Source organism: Lissotriton helveticus, chromosome 6, assembly GCF_964261635.1.
Source record: "Lissotriton helveticus chromosome 6, aLisHel1.1, whole genome shotgun sequence".
In the NCBI taxonomy this organism is placed as follows: domain Eukaryota; kingdom Metazoa; phylum Chordata; class Amphibia; order Caudata; family Salamandridae; genus Lissotriton; species Lissotriton helveticus.
Window position 1 is genome coordinate 464,829,616 of NC_136067.1, and position 16,265 is coordinate 464,845,880.

Genomic DNA, 16,265 nt, shown 5'->3' on the forward strand with positions numbered 1-16,265 from the left:
ATGAAACAAATAGGGAATGCATTGTCGAAACCTAGCATCTTCTGCATACAATCGTAAAGTCCGGTATTCAGAAGCAGGAATTTGATGAGGTCGCTCATCATATCTTCCTCCTTGACCTGTTGGAAATAGCTGTGGGAAACACCGAGCTTCCAAACTTTCCTCCCAGACACTAATGGGACTCCCTTTGGCTTGTTTCATTTGAAACAACTCAATAGCATTCCCCATGACTTCCTTGGAATGCAAAGGATGAACACTATAATGTTCATATATTTCTTCACTTTTAGAGGGTTCTACTTTCTCAATTTGACCAGCACACAAATCGCTATCCTCTTCCTCACTTACTTCCTCTTCTGCAACATATACATTCTTATAGTACGTATTATTTCTTTTTCAAATACAATGTTGCCTTTTTCACTTTCCTAACATCTACTAAATCTTGCCATATTTTCTTATTCTTTGTCGGAACCCCATTAACTAAGATAACCAGAGGTTCCTCTTCCACTTTTTCTACTCCAATTGTGTTAATGTTTTTCTTCAAATCTAGAGGCAAATAAACAACTCTTCCCTTTAATCCTCTCTGTAAATCTGATGGAGGCAATTTCCCTGTCTTTGGCTCCATTCTTACAATAGCCTGAAAGGGATGGATACTTTGAATCAAAATAGATTCATAAGTATTTAAATCCTTCAATTCAGAAGGAATCTCAACCAATTCCAGATTATTATGAACCGCTCTAGCAGGCATCTGGTTTTGATTTAATTTATTACAACAATAAGTACACACACGTTGATCCGATCCCAAATCAAAACAATTTTCTACCATCAAGTATGTTGCGAAATCCTTCCATTCACTATTATTTTCCCTTTCACTTTTTGCATATAAATCCACTAACTTAGTCTGATTCTTATAATAAGTGCGTCGACAACACACACAAGTGAAATTAGGCCTCTCACTTGATTTCACCTGAAACGTGGCAATTTCCTTCTGAAAATTATCTGTACTGGAAACCTGTACACTATCTTCCACATTACCCTCTTCTTCTGGGTCAATTTCAACATTCTCCTCTTTACTTCCAAAGTAACAAAACTCAATTTCTTCACACATATTCTTCACATCTATTTCAGAACCATGCAAAAGAGCAGCACATAATTGTTTAGGCATAACTGCTGGACTCTTAGCATAATACAACATTCTAACTAATTTCCTCACTTTATTATGATGCACTGCTAGCATCCTGAAATGATGAAAAACACTCTGGCATACTCTCCTGGAAAGACAAGCCAGTGAATGACCATGCAAACCTGTCACTTCTCTCACTCTGCAAGGATCTAATTCTTGCAACAACTTCATTTTCTGCTTCAAACTTTTCTTATTAAATGTCCGTACAAAATCACAAAGCAAATTGATGGAATCCTGACGCACACTGCAAATACTACTACACTTCCAGGTGTACACAGGTCCCTTAGGACGTCTTCCTAAAACCTCATTACCTAACATCTCTTCTGCCTCTGTTGTCACAAGTTTTTCTTTTTCAACTGGACAACCATCTTTCACCTCATAAGCTCGACCGCTGGTGTCAACTGCATGCACCAAATCATTATCCTGGAAATAACTCTCCTCATTGAAAAATGCCTCACAACTTGAACTATGCATCCATTCTCCGGAAAAAACTTCACAAAAATTACTACGATTAACTGTTCTCTTCCATCTACTATTTCTTTTGAAATCATAAATTGCCTTGTTTAGCTTTCTAATTCTATTGATTATCAAAATAAATAACTTTCGTTTAATTTCAAATGCCTGATCAATAACTTTCTCAACTTTTTTTTTTCTCTTATAAAAAACAACTTTCTGTTGACCTTTCTTAATATTTTTTAACAAATTGCCAATTATCCTGTTGCGGAACATTCGTTTACGAATGTCCCTAAACTGTTGTTTCCTTCTACTATCATGCACAGAGTTATCTCTTGCTCTAGCAGTAACATTTTTGACTAGCCTTTCCTTTCCGTTTAAATTGCTTCTCTTTTTCTGGACAAAAACATTTTCTGTAGTACTACTTTTTTTTCTAGAAATGTTTCTTATGAATGTTTTCGTGGTCTTACCCGGTGCTTTCTTGGTGACTTGACGATTTTTTATTGTAGAGGACTGCTGCAGTAAATGATGGACCTGCTGTCTTTGACGTTTTGTAGCCTTTCTCATTCTATCCTTAGTTGGCATTCTCAAAATTTGAAATGATCTGCAGTTGAATCTGTGGTAAAATATAATAAAAAATGTTATTAACCACTATTACCAAACACTAAATCAATAACAGTCATCAAAAACTTAACACACTACTTGACATTTTTATATAGAATATTTTTTAGTGCTTTGGCAAATTTAGAATACACAAATATCAGAAAAGAAATGGAATTCTTATTCATTTTACCTGTCCTGTTTTATATGTGAATCTGATCTAATTTTATGAGCATATTTTAATATTTTATTGAAGACACTACACATAACCTGTTTTTGAAGGTGTGTTTAATTTTAAACGAAACGGTTTACATTTTTACTTTTCATTTATTGTAAATTTTAAAAATAAATGTTTATAGTTCCATAGGCTCAAGCAGGTCAGCTTCCCACCCTATGTCATACAATTCTGACAAATCGGCATCCTCATCATGTTCTTCATCATCCTCAGGATTTAAATCATCCAAGGGATCTACTTCCACTGACGTTTCAATTACAAGTTCAATGATGAGGTCGAGATCAACTGATTGCTGATTGTCACTCATGGTTGATGCTGTCGTTATCTTTAAAGAAAGAGAACAACAATGAGATGTTGCAGATTAAGAGACAAATCTCAGAGATTATAATAGTAAAATTGTTTAACAAGAGTAACATTTTGCAGCTATTATTTAGCCATGTCCAGCGATGCTGAGGAGGTGAGGCCTATGTCCAACTTTTCAGTGAACAGGACTCATCTCTTCTTAACCTTGGATAAGCCTCACCGACTCTGTGTCCCCTGCTCATACTTAAATGTACAGGGGCAGATTTATGCTAAGTGGCGCATCCCCACGGATGCACCAGTTAATGTGCACCGCTGCACTGCCACCCATAGTGTGCCGCATTTACAATGTGGAGCACCATTGAGCAAAAACAGCACAGATGCGTCACACATCTGTGCCGCAAAAGCAGCACATTGCAGGAATCTTGCATAAGCGCAACATGTCTACTGCAATGCACAGGAGGAAGCCTCACATTGCATGGTGCATCACTTCTTATGCCTGTTTCAAACAGGCGTAAGGATTTGATTCAACAATGCTATAAAGCTGAGTCAGTGAAATCTTCTAAATTTCACTGTGTTAGTTTTACAGGGCTTTCATGCAAATTAATGCATACCTTGCAACAAAACACCTATATGAAAACTGGCGCAGGTTTCATGTGGCACAGGACTTTACAGCATGACACATCTGCCTAGATGCATCAAGTTATAAATATGTCGCCACATAGCAAATCTTTTGCACCGCCGCTGCGTCACAAAAGTGACGCAAAAGAGACATACACCTATCATAAATCTGTCCCTAACATTTTAAATGATTGATTCAAGATTACGATAAAGTGTGGCCTATCCAGAGATTTGTTTGAGGTGAGGCCTACTCAGGGTTGCAGATGAAATTTACGCTTGTTGAAGAGTACAGAGGAGATAATACATGTGAAGGCCTACCAAAGAAGTAAGTCATAACCACTTCACTCTTGAACAAAGGCCAGATCTCTTCTGTGTCCGTGGACAGGCCTAAACCTCATCTGCACAATTTCATTCGTAAACTTAGGAAACACAGGTGATGTAATTGAAAAATGTGGAGTTTCTTTTCCTCATTTCACAATCACATCACCTGTGTTTCCTTTGCTTAGGTATCTCATAGTGCAGATGGAGTCTAGCATATCAAAGAGTACACAGAAGTTCAGCAGTGTATACAACAATTTTGACATTTACAGAGGATTCAGCTTCTTATCTTGTTGGAGATGAAATGAGGCCTGTCTTGCAACATGGTGCATGTTTTGCATCACTGCTGCATCGGTTTCATGTGGCACTAGACTTTACAGCATGACACATCTGCCTAGATGCATCAAGTTGTAAATATGTCGCCACATAGCAAATATTTTGCACCGCCGCTGCGTCACAAAAGTGACGCACAGTGATGCAAAAGAGGCATACACCTATCATAAATCTGTCCCTAACATTTTAAATGATTGATTCAGGATGACGATAAGGTGTGGCCTATCCAGAGGTTTGTTTAAGGTGAGGCCTACTCAGGGTTGCAGATGAAATTTACGCTTGTTGAAGAGTACAGAGGAGATAATACATGTGAAGGCCTACCAATGAAGTAAGTCATGTCCACTTCACTCTTGAACAAAGGCCAGACCTCTTCTGTGTCCATGGACAGACCTAAACCTCATCTGCACAATGTCATTCGTAAACTTAGGAAACACAGGTGATGTAATTGAAAAATGTGGAGTTTCTTTTCCTCATTTCACAATCACATCACCTGTGTTTCCTTTGCTTAGGTATCTCATAGTGCAGATGGACTCTAGCATATCAAAGAGTACACATAAGTTGAGCAGTGTATACAACAATTTTGACATTTACAGAGGATTCAGCTTCTTATCTTGTTGGAGATGAAATGAGGCCTGTCTTGCAACATGGTGCATGTTTTGCATCACTGCTGCATCGGTTTCATGTGGCACTGGACTTTACAGCATGACACATCTGCCTAGATGCATCAAGTTGTAAATATGTCGCCACATAGCAAATATTTTGCACCGCCGCTGCGTCATAAAAGTCACACACAGTGACGCAAAATAAGCTTACACCTATCATAAATTTGTCCCTAACATTTTAAATGATTGATTCAGGATGACGATAAGGTGTGGCCTATCCAGAGGTTTGTTTGAGGTGAGGCCTACTCAGGGTTTCAGATGAAATTTACGCTTGTTGAAGAGTACAGAGGAGATAATACATGTAAAGGCCTACCAACGAAGTAAGTCATGTCCACTTCACTCTTGAACAAAGGCCAGACCTTTTCTGTGTCCGTGGACAGACCTAAACCTCATCTGCACAATGTCATTCGTAAACTTCGGAAACACAGGTGATGTAATTGAAAAATGTGGAGTTTCTTTTCCTCATTTCACAATCACATCACCTGTGTTTCCTTTGCTTAGGTATCTCATAGTGCAGATGGACTCTAGCATATCAAAGAGTACACATAAGTTGAGCAGTGTATACAACAATTTTGACATTTACAAAAGATTCAGCTTCTTATCTTGTTGGAGATGAAATGAGGCCTGTCTTGCAACATGGTGCATGTTTTGCATCACTGCTGCATCGGTTTCATGTAGCACGGGACTTTACAGCATGACACACCTGCCTAGATGCATCAAGTTGTAAATATGTCGCCACATAGCAAATATTTTGCACCGCCGCTGCGTCATAAAAGTCACACACAGTGACGCAAAATAAGCTTACACCTATCATAAATCTGTCCCTAACATTTTAAATGATTGATTCAGGATGACGATAAAGTGTGGCCTATCCAGAGGTTTGTTTGAGGTGAGGCCTACTCAGGGTTTCAGATGAAATTTACGCTTGTTGAAGACTACAGAGGAGATAATACATGTGAAGGCCTACCAATGAAGTAAGTCATGTCCACTTCACTCTTGAACAAAGGCCAGACCTCTTCTGTGTCCGTGGACAGACCTAAACCTCATCTGCACAATGTCATTCGTAAACTTAGGAAACACAGGTGATGTAATTGAAAAATGTGGAGTTTCTTTTCCTCATTTCACAATCACATCACCTGTGTTTCCTTTGCTTAGGTATCTCATAGTGCAGATGGACTCTAGCATATCAAAGAGTACACATAAGTTGAGCAGTGTATACAACAATTTTGACATTTACAGAAGATTCAGCTTCTTATCTTGTTGGAGATGAAATGAGGCCTGTCTTGCAACATGGTGCATCTTTTGCATCACTGCTGCATCGGTTTCATGTGCCACGGGACTTTACAGCATGACACATCTGCCTAAATGCATCAAGTTGTAAATATGTCACCACATAGCAAATCTTTTGCACCGCCGCTGCGTCACAAAAGTGGCGCACAGTGACGCAAAAGAGGCATACACCTATCATAAATCTGTCCCTAACATTTTAAATGATTGATTCAGGATGACGATAAGGTGTGGCCTATCCAGAGGTTTGTTTAAGGTGAGGCCTACTCAGGGTTGCAGATGAAATTTACGCTTGTTGAAGAGTACAGAGGAGATAATACATGTGAAGGCCTACCAATGAAGTAAGTCATGTCCACTTCACTCTTGAACAAAGGCCAGACCTCTTCTGTGTCCGTGGACAGACCTAAACCTCATCTGCACAATGTCATTCGTAAACTTAGGAAACACAGGTGATGTAATTGAAAAATGTGGAGTTTCTTTTCCTCATTTCACAATCACATCACCTGTGTTTCCTTTGCTTAGGTATCTCATAGTGCAGATGGACTCTAGCATATCAAAGAGTACACATAAGTTGAGCAGTGTATACAACAATTTTGACATTTACAGAGGATTCAGCTTCTTATCTTGTTGGAGATGAAATGAGGCCTGTCTTGCAACATGGTGCATGTTTTGCATCACTGCTGCATCGGTTTCATGTGGCACCGGACTTTACAGCATGACACATCTGCCTAGATGCATCAAGTTGTAAATATGTCGCCACATAGCAAATATTTTGCACCGCGGCTGCGTCATAAAAGTCACACACAGTGACGCAAAATAAGCTTACACCTATCATAAATCTGTCCCTAACATTTTAAATGATTGATTCAGGATGAAGATTAGGTGTGGCCTATCCAGAGGTTTGTTTGAGGTGAGGCCTACTCAGGGTTTCAGATGAAATTTACGCTTGTTGAAGAGTACAGAGGAGATAATACATGTAAAGGCCTACCAATGAAGTAAGTCATGTCCACTTCACTCTTGAACAAAGGCCAGACCTTTTCTGTGTCCGTGGACAGACCTAAACCTCATCTGCACAATGTCATTCGTAAACTTAGGAAACACAGGTGATGTAATTGAAAAATTTGGAGTTTCTTTTCCTCATTTCACAATCACATCACCCGTGTTTCCTTTGCTTAGGTATCTCATAGTGCAGATGGACTCTAGCATATCAAAGAGTACACATAAGTTGAGCAGTGTATACAACAATTTTGACATTTACAGAAGATTCAGCTTCTTATCTTGTTGGAGATGAAATGAGGCCTGTCTTGCAACATGGTGCATGTTTTGCATCACTGCTGCATCGGTTTCATGTGGCACGGGACTTTACAGAACGACACATCTGCCTAGATGCATCAAGTTGTAAATATGTCACCACATAGCAAATCTTTTGCACCGCCGCTGCGTCACAAAAGTGACGCACAGTGACGCAAAAGAGGCATACACCTATAATAAATCGTTTTTTTTTAAGCCCTTGCAACATTTTTGGGTCACTTTTAACATGGCTATGTAAGTCAAATAATCAAGATCTAAATTTGCAAAGCACAGATGGGGGCGTATTTACAAGGACCTTGCACCACAGGGAAAGGTCTTAAATTAAAATGGGAAAAATAACATCAGAGAGACTCAAAGGCCTTATAAATATGCCCCAAGCAACCTATGAAGCTCTAGCAGTACATATCAAGAAACCTAATTTTTTTCATAAATCGTTTTTAAACACATCAACTAAATCAATTAGATACCTACATTCAAGGGGAAATGACTTAAAATGGCCTAAGACACATGAAAGCGTTTTTTTAAGTCCCTTGCAACATTTTTGGGTCACTTTTAACATGGCTATGTTAGTCAAAGAATTAAAATCTAAATTTGCCAAGCACAGATGGGGGCATATTTACAAGGACCTTGCACCACGGGGAAAGGTCTTAAATTAAAATGGGAAAAATTACTTCAAAGGAAGTCAAAAGCCTTGAAAATATGCCCAAAGCAACCTATGAAACTCTAGCAGTACATATCAAGAAACCTAATTGATTTCAAAAAACGTTTTTAAACACATCTTGTAAATCAATTATATTCATACATACATGGGGAAGTGAGTTAAAATACCCTAAGACACATGAAAGCATTTTTGTAAGACCCTTGCACTTTTTTTGCATCACTTTTAACGTGGCTATGTAACACAAAGAAACAAAATCTATTTGTAAAACACTTGACACAAAGCAACATTTTAAATACACAACTTTCTTCATAATTTTCTCCCTAAACCATACTATTCTCTACCTAAATTAAATGAATCTTTTCTCACCTTAGCAAATACTTTATGAGTTTCAAAACAGTCTCAGAAACACACCAAATTGTCTTTAGCAGAGCAAAAGGTATGCACTCCAGAGTCTGCAGCTATGAAAAGCACAGAAATGCTGTAACTCATCACACATATCTCTCATGTCACCCAATCAAAACTCTTCCCTCACTTTTTTCAAATCAACACCCTTCCCCCCTCTGGCCTTTCTGCCTTTTTTGCATAGCAACCACCTTCTGAAAGACCTCTCATGTTTGCAAGTTCACACAACAATGTTTCAATTGAACTCTGAACTCTCAGTGCACCTGCGTATCCAGTGCAATCTTTCATTAAATGATTTTTTCTTGACCATTCAAATTACATCTTTCAAACAACACATCCATGCACCCTAACTTTCTGTTTTCAGCAATCAAAATCCACCAATCACTGCTACTGCTTCCTTAACACAGAAACTCCACAGTTTTTTTCATTTTAAACTCTTATTTTTCCAACTACCCTTTCATTGCCACACTTCATCTGACTGCAGCAGAACCTTCTCTCACCATGTTTTCTGTCTGGATTGTTGGACATAGTTACATCTACTGGGCTCAAAGGTATGCTGAGAACAGAAATTTACCTAACCTCAATTTACAAGATGTGGAAATTAAGTGGTTTGGCCACAGAGGATTAAATGTCACCAATTGATACCATTGGTGAAAACCTTTATGCATTTGCCAAAACCTGACCTGTTAATTGTGCACTGTGGAGGTTATGACTTGGGCACTTTGACTGGTGTAGGTCTGGAAATGCTTTTAAAGGACACCTTTGAGCAATTGATGGCACTTTTCCTCAAACTGCCTTGGTATATTCAAATATATGCCAAAGACAGAAATGGAGGTGGTCGAACCAATTTTGTCCACAAATTGAGAAGTCGAGGAAGCATGTAAACAAATCTGTTTCAGCTTACATGAGAGACCATGGAATGGGCTCCATGTACAACAATAACTTGCGTTACTACATGCAAGATATCTACAGAGGAGATGGAGTTCACTTCTCAGATGAGGTCAACAGAGTTTTCATTTTGAATTTAAGACTGTGCATTGGTACCTACTTATAAGTACCTAAATGTACCATAAACCCAAAAGCTCTTCTCAGAGCTACCCTACATCTGATCACTCACAATTATTATTTTACTCTAACTTTTTTCACAAATTTTCAACAAAGTACGCTCCCCGGAGCGCTACCCGGTACGCGAACCGGAAGCTAACCACGGGACATTTAAAAAAAAAAAAAAAAAATTCCGCACATATGGGCCTCCTCAGCCACCCTCAGAAAACCTAGGGGGTCAAGATACGTCTACCGTGCCCCCTTCTACCCATTCTGAACATTATTTGCCCTCCATCTTGTATTTTAATTCGACCGAAACACAAAGTGGTGGACTCCCGTAACGCTGCAGGTTCGCGTACCGGGGCGCTCACCGGGAAGCGCTCCTTCAAAAAAGGTGGGAAAGTAATTTACAGAAGAAACCCTGGAGACACTTTCACCAAATATAGATTTGCTCATACTACATACCAATCCCTACCATTTTCACAAATTTGGTTGGAATTCCATTTAGCCATTTAGCCTGTAGACCTCTCTAAATACCCTGAGGTAAATTACTTCACAAAACACATCTGAAGTGTTGGAATTCACAACCAATTAAAATGTTACTTTCATTTTCTATTTTTTTTACCTGACATTTGATTGGTTATGTACCTGAATATATATACAGGAAGAGAAGGAAACACAGCCATTTTGACTACTACTTCCTGGTGTACATTTCAATAGGATTTTCACTAATAACTTCAACTTCTTTGTAAAGGTAAGTTGTTATTTTAAAAACTGAAGTATATTGTGCATTTTAAGTTAATATGGTAAACTTTTTCTGATAGTTATATACTATCCCTCTGTAGTAGTTATAGATTTAGATAGACTTCTCTGTTATAGTTATGGATGGAGTTACGCTTCTCTTTTATAATTATGAATTTACTTACGTTAAATCACATACACTTTTTTATATTCCTACTTCCACTCTGATACTATACACTGCCCAAAGATAAATTCACTGTTAAAAACTGCCTATCTAAAATTAATCCCAACAGTGCCCTATCTCTACTAATATATATTTTTTTATGCAAATTTCAGACAAAATGGAAGGCGAACAGAAAGTTTCATTTGAAATTGTCCTTGCAGAGACCAACCAAGAAATCATTGATCCAAATGACATTGAATTTATGGATGAAACTTGGGACCAAGAACTACTGCAATGTGTGCAATCAGTAGATGTCCTCCTTGAAAATGAGGACATTTTACACACTCAAACATTACAAGCTATGTTCAATGAAAATAACGACATTTCAGACAGTGAAATATTAGACATTTTATTAAATTTTGAAACACAATGACAATAATAAATAATTGCTTAAAAAATAAAGAAATAAAAAAAATCAACAAAACAAACAATCAATTAACATACAATATTTAAAAAGTCTATCATTCTTTTTTCCTTATAGTACACTCCCCAGAGCGCTTCCCGGTGCCCGTACCGGGCGCTCCCCACGCAAAAAAAACTAAAAATATATATATTTTTTTTGTGCCCGCGGGGCCCTTTTAAAGCCTCCACATCAAACCTAGGGGGTCAGGGAGGATCTACTATGCCCCCTTATGGTCATTTCCCCCTTTGTTTTGGCCTCCTCTTGTCTCTCGATCCTACCGGGAGACAAGATGGCGGCCGCTCCGGACTGTTTAGAATGTTGACAGACACCGGAGAGCCAATCAGCTTCGCTACGCGAAGTTCCGTTACGCGTCAAGTACGCGAACCGGAGCGCTGCCCGGAACGCGCTTACAGATATATATCTTTTTTTGAACGTTAATTTCTCAAAATCCACTGGATCACATATATTGAGACCTAGCAAAGGCACATCGGGCTACCAGTCCCTACAATTTTGCCAAGTTTCGTGCAAATCCATTCAGCCGTTCGGGCTAAAAGTGAGGCCAACCGCCCTATGGAAAACTCAATGTTAAAAACACGTTTTGGGACCCCCCTTTTTTCTCGGCCCCCCCTTGACGAAACCCCCCCAAATTTCCAAGGGCTGCTCAGAAACAAAATGTTCCATTTTCCTGAAAATTTCAGCCAATTCCGTCCACAAACGCCAAAGTTATTAGACATAGAATTTTCAAAAATCCCATAGGGAAAAAATCCTAACTATATATACCTACTGGCGACCGCCAGTAGGTAATATATATATATACATTACCTACTGGCGGTCGCCAGTAGGTATATATAGTTAGGATTTTTTCTCTATGGGATTTTTGAAAATTCTATGTCTAATAACTTTGGCGTTTGTGGACGGAATTGGCTGAAATTTTCTGGAAAATGGAACATTTTGTTTCTGAGCAGCCCTTGGAAATTTGGGGGGGTTTCGTCAAGGGGGGGCCGAGAAAAAAGGGGGGTCCCAAAACGTGTTTTTAACATTGAGTTTTCCATAGGGCGGTTGGCCTCACTTTTAGCCCGAACGGCTGAATGGATTTCCATGAAACTTGGCAAAATTGTAGGGACTGGTAGCCCGATGTGCCTTTTCTAGGTCTCAATATATGTGCTCCAGTGGATTTTGAGAAATTAACGTTTAAAAAAAGATATATATCTGTAAGCGCGCTCCGGGCAGCGCTCCGGTCCGCGGACCTTAAGCGTACCGGAACTTCGCGTAGCTAAGCTGATTGGCTCTCCGGTGTCTGTCAACATTCTAAACAGTCCGGAGCGGCCGCCATCTTGTCTCTCGGTAGGATTGAGAGACAAGAGGAGGCCAAAACAAAGGCGAAAATGACCATAAGGGGGCATACTAGATCCTCCCTGACCCCCTAGGTTTAATGTGGAGGTTTTAAAAGGGCCCCGCGGGGCAAAAAAAACAAAAAAAATGTTTTGTTTTTTTTGCGTGGGGAGCGCCCGGTCCGCGAACCGGGAAGCGTTCTGGGCAGCATACTGCAATGAAAAATGAATGATAGACTTTTCAAATGCTGTATGTTAATTGATTGTTGTTTTTGTTGATTATTTTTTATTTTCTTTATTTTTTAAGCATTTTTTTTTTATGTGATTGTGTTTCATAATTTATTAAACTTTCTAACATTTCATTGTCAGAAATTTCATAATTATCATGGAATATACATTGTAGTCTCTGAGGGTGTAAAATGTCCTCATTTGCAAGGAGGTTATCTACTGCTTGTACACATTGCAGTAGTTCATTGTCCCAAGTTTCATCGAAAAATTCAATGTCAATTTGATCAATTGTATCAATCAATTCTTGGCTGCTCTCTTGCAGGTCCATTTCAAAAGAAACTTGGTTTTCGCCTTCCATTTTGCCTGAAATTTGGATTAAAAAAATATATATTAGTAGAGATAGGGCAATGTTGGGAATAATTTTAGATAGGCATTTTTTATCAGTGAATTTATCTTTGGGCAGTGTATAGTATCAGAGTGGAAGTAGGAATATAAAAAAGTGTATGTGATTTAACGTAAGTAAATTCATAATTATACAAGAGAAGCCTAACTCCATCCATAACTATAACAGAGAAGTCTCTCTAAATCTATAACTACTACAGAGGGATAGTATATATCTATCAGAAAAAGTTTACCATATTAACTTATAGTGCACAATATACTTCAGTTTTAAAAATAAAAACTTACCTTTAGAAAGAAGTTGAAGGAATTAGTGAAAATACTATTGAAATGTACAGCAAGAAGTAGTAGTCAAAATGGCTGTGTTTTCTTCTCTTCCTTTATATATATTCAGGTATATAACCAATGAAATGTCAGGTAAAAAAAATAGAAAATGAAAGTAACATTTTCATTGGTTGTCAATTCCAACACTTCAGATGTGTTTTGTGAAGTAATTTACCTCAGGGTATTTAGAGAGGTCTACAGGCTAAATGACTAAATGGAATTCCAATCAAATTTGTGAAAATGGTAGGGATTGGTATGTAGTATGAGCTAATCTATATTTGGTGAAATTGTCTCCAGTGGCTTTTCTGTGAACTACTTTCCCACCTTTTTTGATGGTGCGCTTCCCAGAGAGCGACCCGGTACGCGAACCGTTGAGCGCCCCGGTTCGCGAACCTTAAGCGTTCCGGGAGTCCACCATTTTGTGTTTCGGTCGAATTAAGATACAAGATGGAGGGCAAATAATGTTCAGAATGGGTAGAAGGGGGCACGGTAGAGTTATCTTGACCCCCTAGGTTTTCTGAGGGTGGCTGAGGAGGCTTATATGTGCGAAAAAAAACATTTTAAAAAAAAATTTCGCGAGGTTAGCTCCCGGTTCGCGTACCGGGTAGCGCCCCAGGGAGCGTACTTTGTTGGAAATTAGTGAAAAATGTTAGAGTAAAATAATAATTGTGAGTGATCAGATGTAGGGTAGCTCTGAGAAGAGCTTTTGGGTTTATGGTACATTTAGGTACTTATAAGTAGGTACCAATGCACATTCTTAAATTCAGAGTGAAAACTCTGTTGCCCTCATCTGAGAAGTGAACTCCATCTCCTCTGTAGATATCTTGCATGTAGTAACGCAAGTTATTGTTGTACAGGGAGCCCATTCCATGGTCTCTCATGTAAGCTGAAACAGATTTGTTTACATGCTTCCTCGACTTCTCAATTTGTGGACAAAATTGGTTTGACCACCTCCATTTCTGTCTTTGGCATATATTTGAATATACCAAGGCAGTCTGAGGAAAAAGTGCCATTAATTGCTCAAAGGTGTCCTTTAAAAGCATTTCCAGACCTACACCAGTCAAAGTGCCCAAGTCATTACCTCCACAGTGCACAATTAACAGGTCAGGTTTGGGCAAATGCATAAAGGTTTTCACCAATGGTATCAATTGGTGACATTTTAATCCTCTGTGGCCAAACCACTTAATTTCCACATCTTGTAAATTGAGGTTAGGTAATTTCCTGTTTTCAACGTACCTTTGAGCCCAGTGAATATAACTATGTCCAACAATCCAGACAGAAAACATGGTGAGAGAAGGTTCTCCTGCAGTCAGATGAAGTGTGGCAATGAAATGGCAGTTGAAAAAATGAGAGTTTAAAATGAAAAAAACTGTGGAGTTTCTGTGTTCATGAAGCAGTAACAGTGATTGGTGGATTTTGATTGCTGAAAACAGAAAGTTAGGGTGCACGGATGTGTTCTTTGAAAGATGTATTTTGAATGGTCAATAAAAAATCATTAAATGAAAGAATGCACTGGATATGCAGGTGCACTGAGAGTTCAGAGTTCAATTGCAACAAAGTTGTGTGAACTTGCAAACACCAGAAGTCTTCCAAGAGGTGGTTGCCATGCAGAAAAGACAGAAAGGGCAGAGGGGGGAAGGGTTTTCATTTGAAAAAAAGTGAGGGAAGAGTTTTGATTGGGTGACATGAGAAATATGTGTGAAGAATTACAGCATTTCTGTGCTTTTGATAGCTGCAGACTCTGGAGTGCATACCTTTTGCTCTGCTGAAGACAAATTGGTGTGTTTCTGAGACTGTTTTCAAACTCAAAGTATTTGCTAAGGTGAGAAAATATTTCTTTAATTTAGAGAATAGTGTGCTTTAAGGAGAAAATTATGAATTATGTGGCGCAAATTGCTTGTAAATATGCTCCCACCTGTGCATGGAAAATTTAGATTTTGAATGTTTGTGTTACATAGCCATGTTAAAAGTGACCCAACCATGCAGGAAAGGCAATCAAAAAACGCTTTTATGTGTCTTAAGGACATTTTAAGTAATTTTCCCATGTGCAGTGTTTTGAAATTATGATTTGAAAATCGTTTTTGAGGTAAAGGAATTGTTTTTAAATTTATGACAAGGACATAATGGTGTATGCTTCTTTATAAGGCAATTGACTGTCCCTGACTTTTCTCTGTGGCGCAAATTGCTTGTAAATATGCTCCCACCTGTGCATGGTAAATTTAGATTTTAAATGTTTGTGTTACATAGCCATGTTAAAAGTGACCCAACCATGCTGGAAAGGCAATCAAAAAACGCTTTCATGTGTCTTAAGGACATTTTAAGTCATTTTCCCATGTGCAGTGTTTTGAAATTATGATTTGAAAATCGTTTTTGGGGAAAAGGAATTGTTTTTAAATTTATGACAAGGACATAATGGTGTATGCTTCTTTATAAGGCAATTGACTGTCCCTGATGTTATTTTTCCCATTTTAGTGTAAGACCTTTGTCTGTGGCGCAAATTGCTTGTAAATATGCTCCCACCTGTGCATGGCAAATTTAGATTTTGAATGTTTGTGTTACATAGCCATGTTAAAAGTGATACAAACATGCTGCAAAGGCAATCAAAAAACGCTTTTATGTGTCTTAAGGACATTTTAAGTAATTTTCCCATGTGCAGTGTTTTGAAATTATGATTTGAAAATCGTTTTTGAGGTAAAGGAATGTTTTTAAAATTTATGTGCGCCATATGCCCCCAAATTTCTTTTTCAGGGGTGCAGCAGGGTGTTATTGAGACACCCCTGCAGCTTTGGAAAAATTCCTAATTTGCGATGAGCAAATTGTTAATCGCAAATTGCACCTTCATTTATATGAGCCTCCTAGCCCATGGAAATGAATGGGTAATTTGCAATTAGCAATTTGCTCATCGCAAATTTGGAATGGTAAAGAATCGCTATTTATTCCTTAAAATTCGCTATTTTGGAAATGCAAAATAGTTATATGATACATATGGCGGTTGATGTCTAAGAAGATAAGAAGCTTAGGGATACATTTATGATGACTGGCGCAATGAAGTTGACATCACTTACTTCATTGGTAGAGCTTTACATGTATTATGTCCTCTGTATTCTTCATCAAGCGTAACTTTAATCTGCAATCCTGAGTAGGCCTCACCTTAAACAAACCTCTGGATAGGCCACATCTTATTGTCATCCTGAATTAATCATTTAAAATGC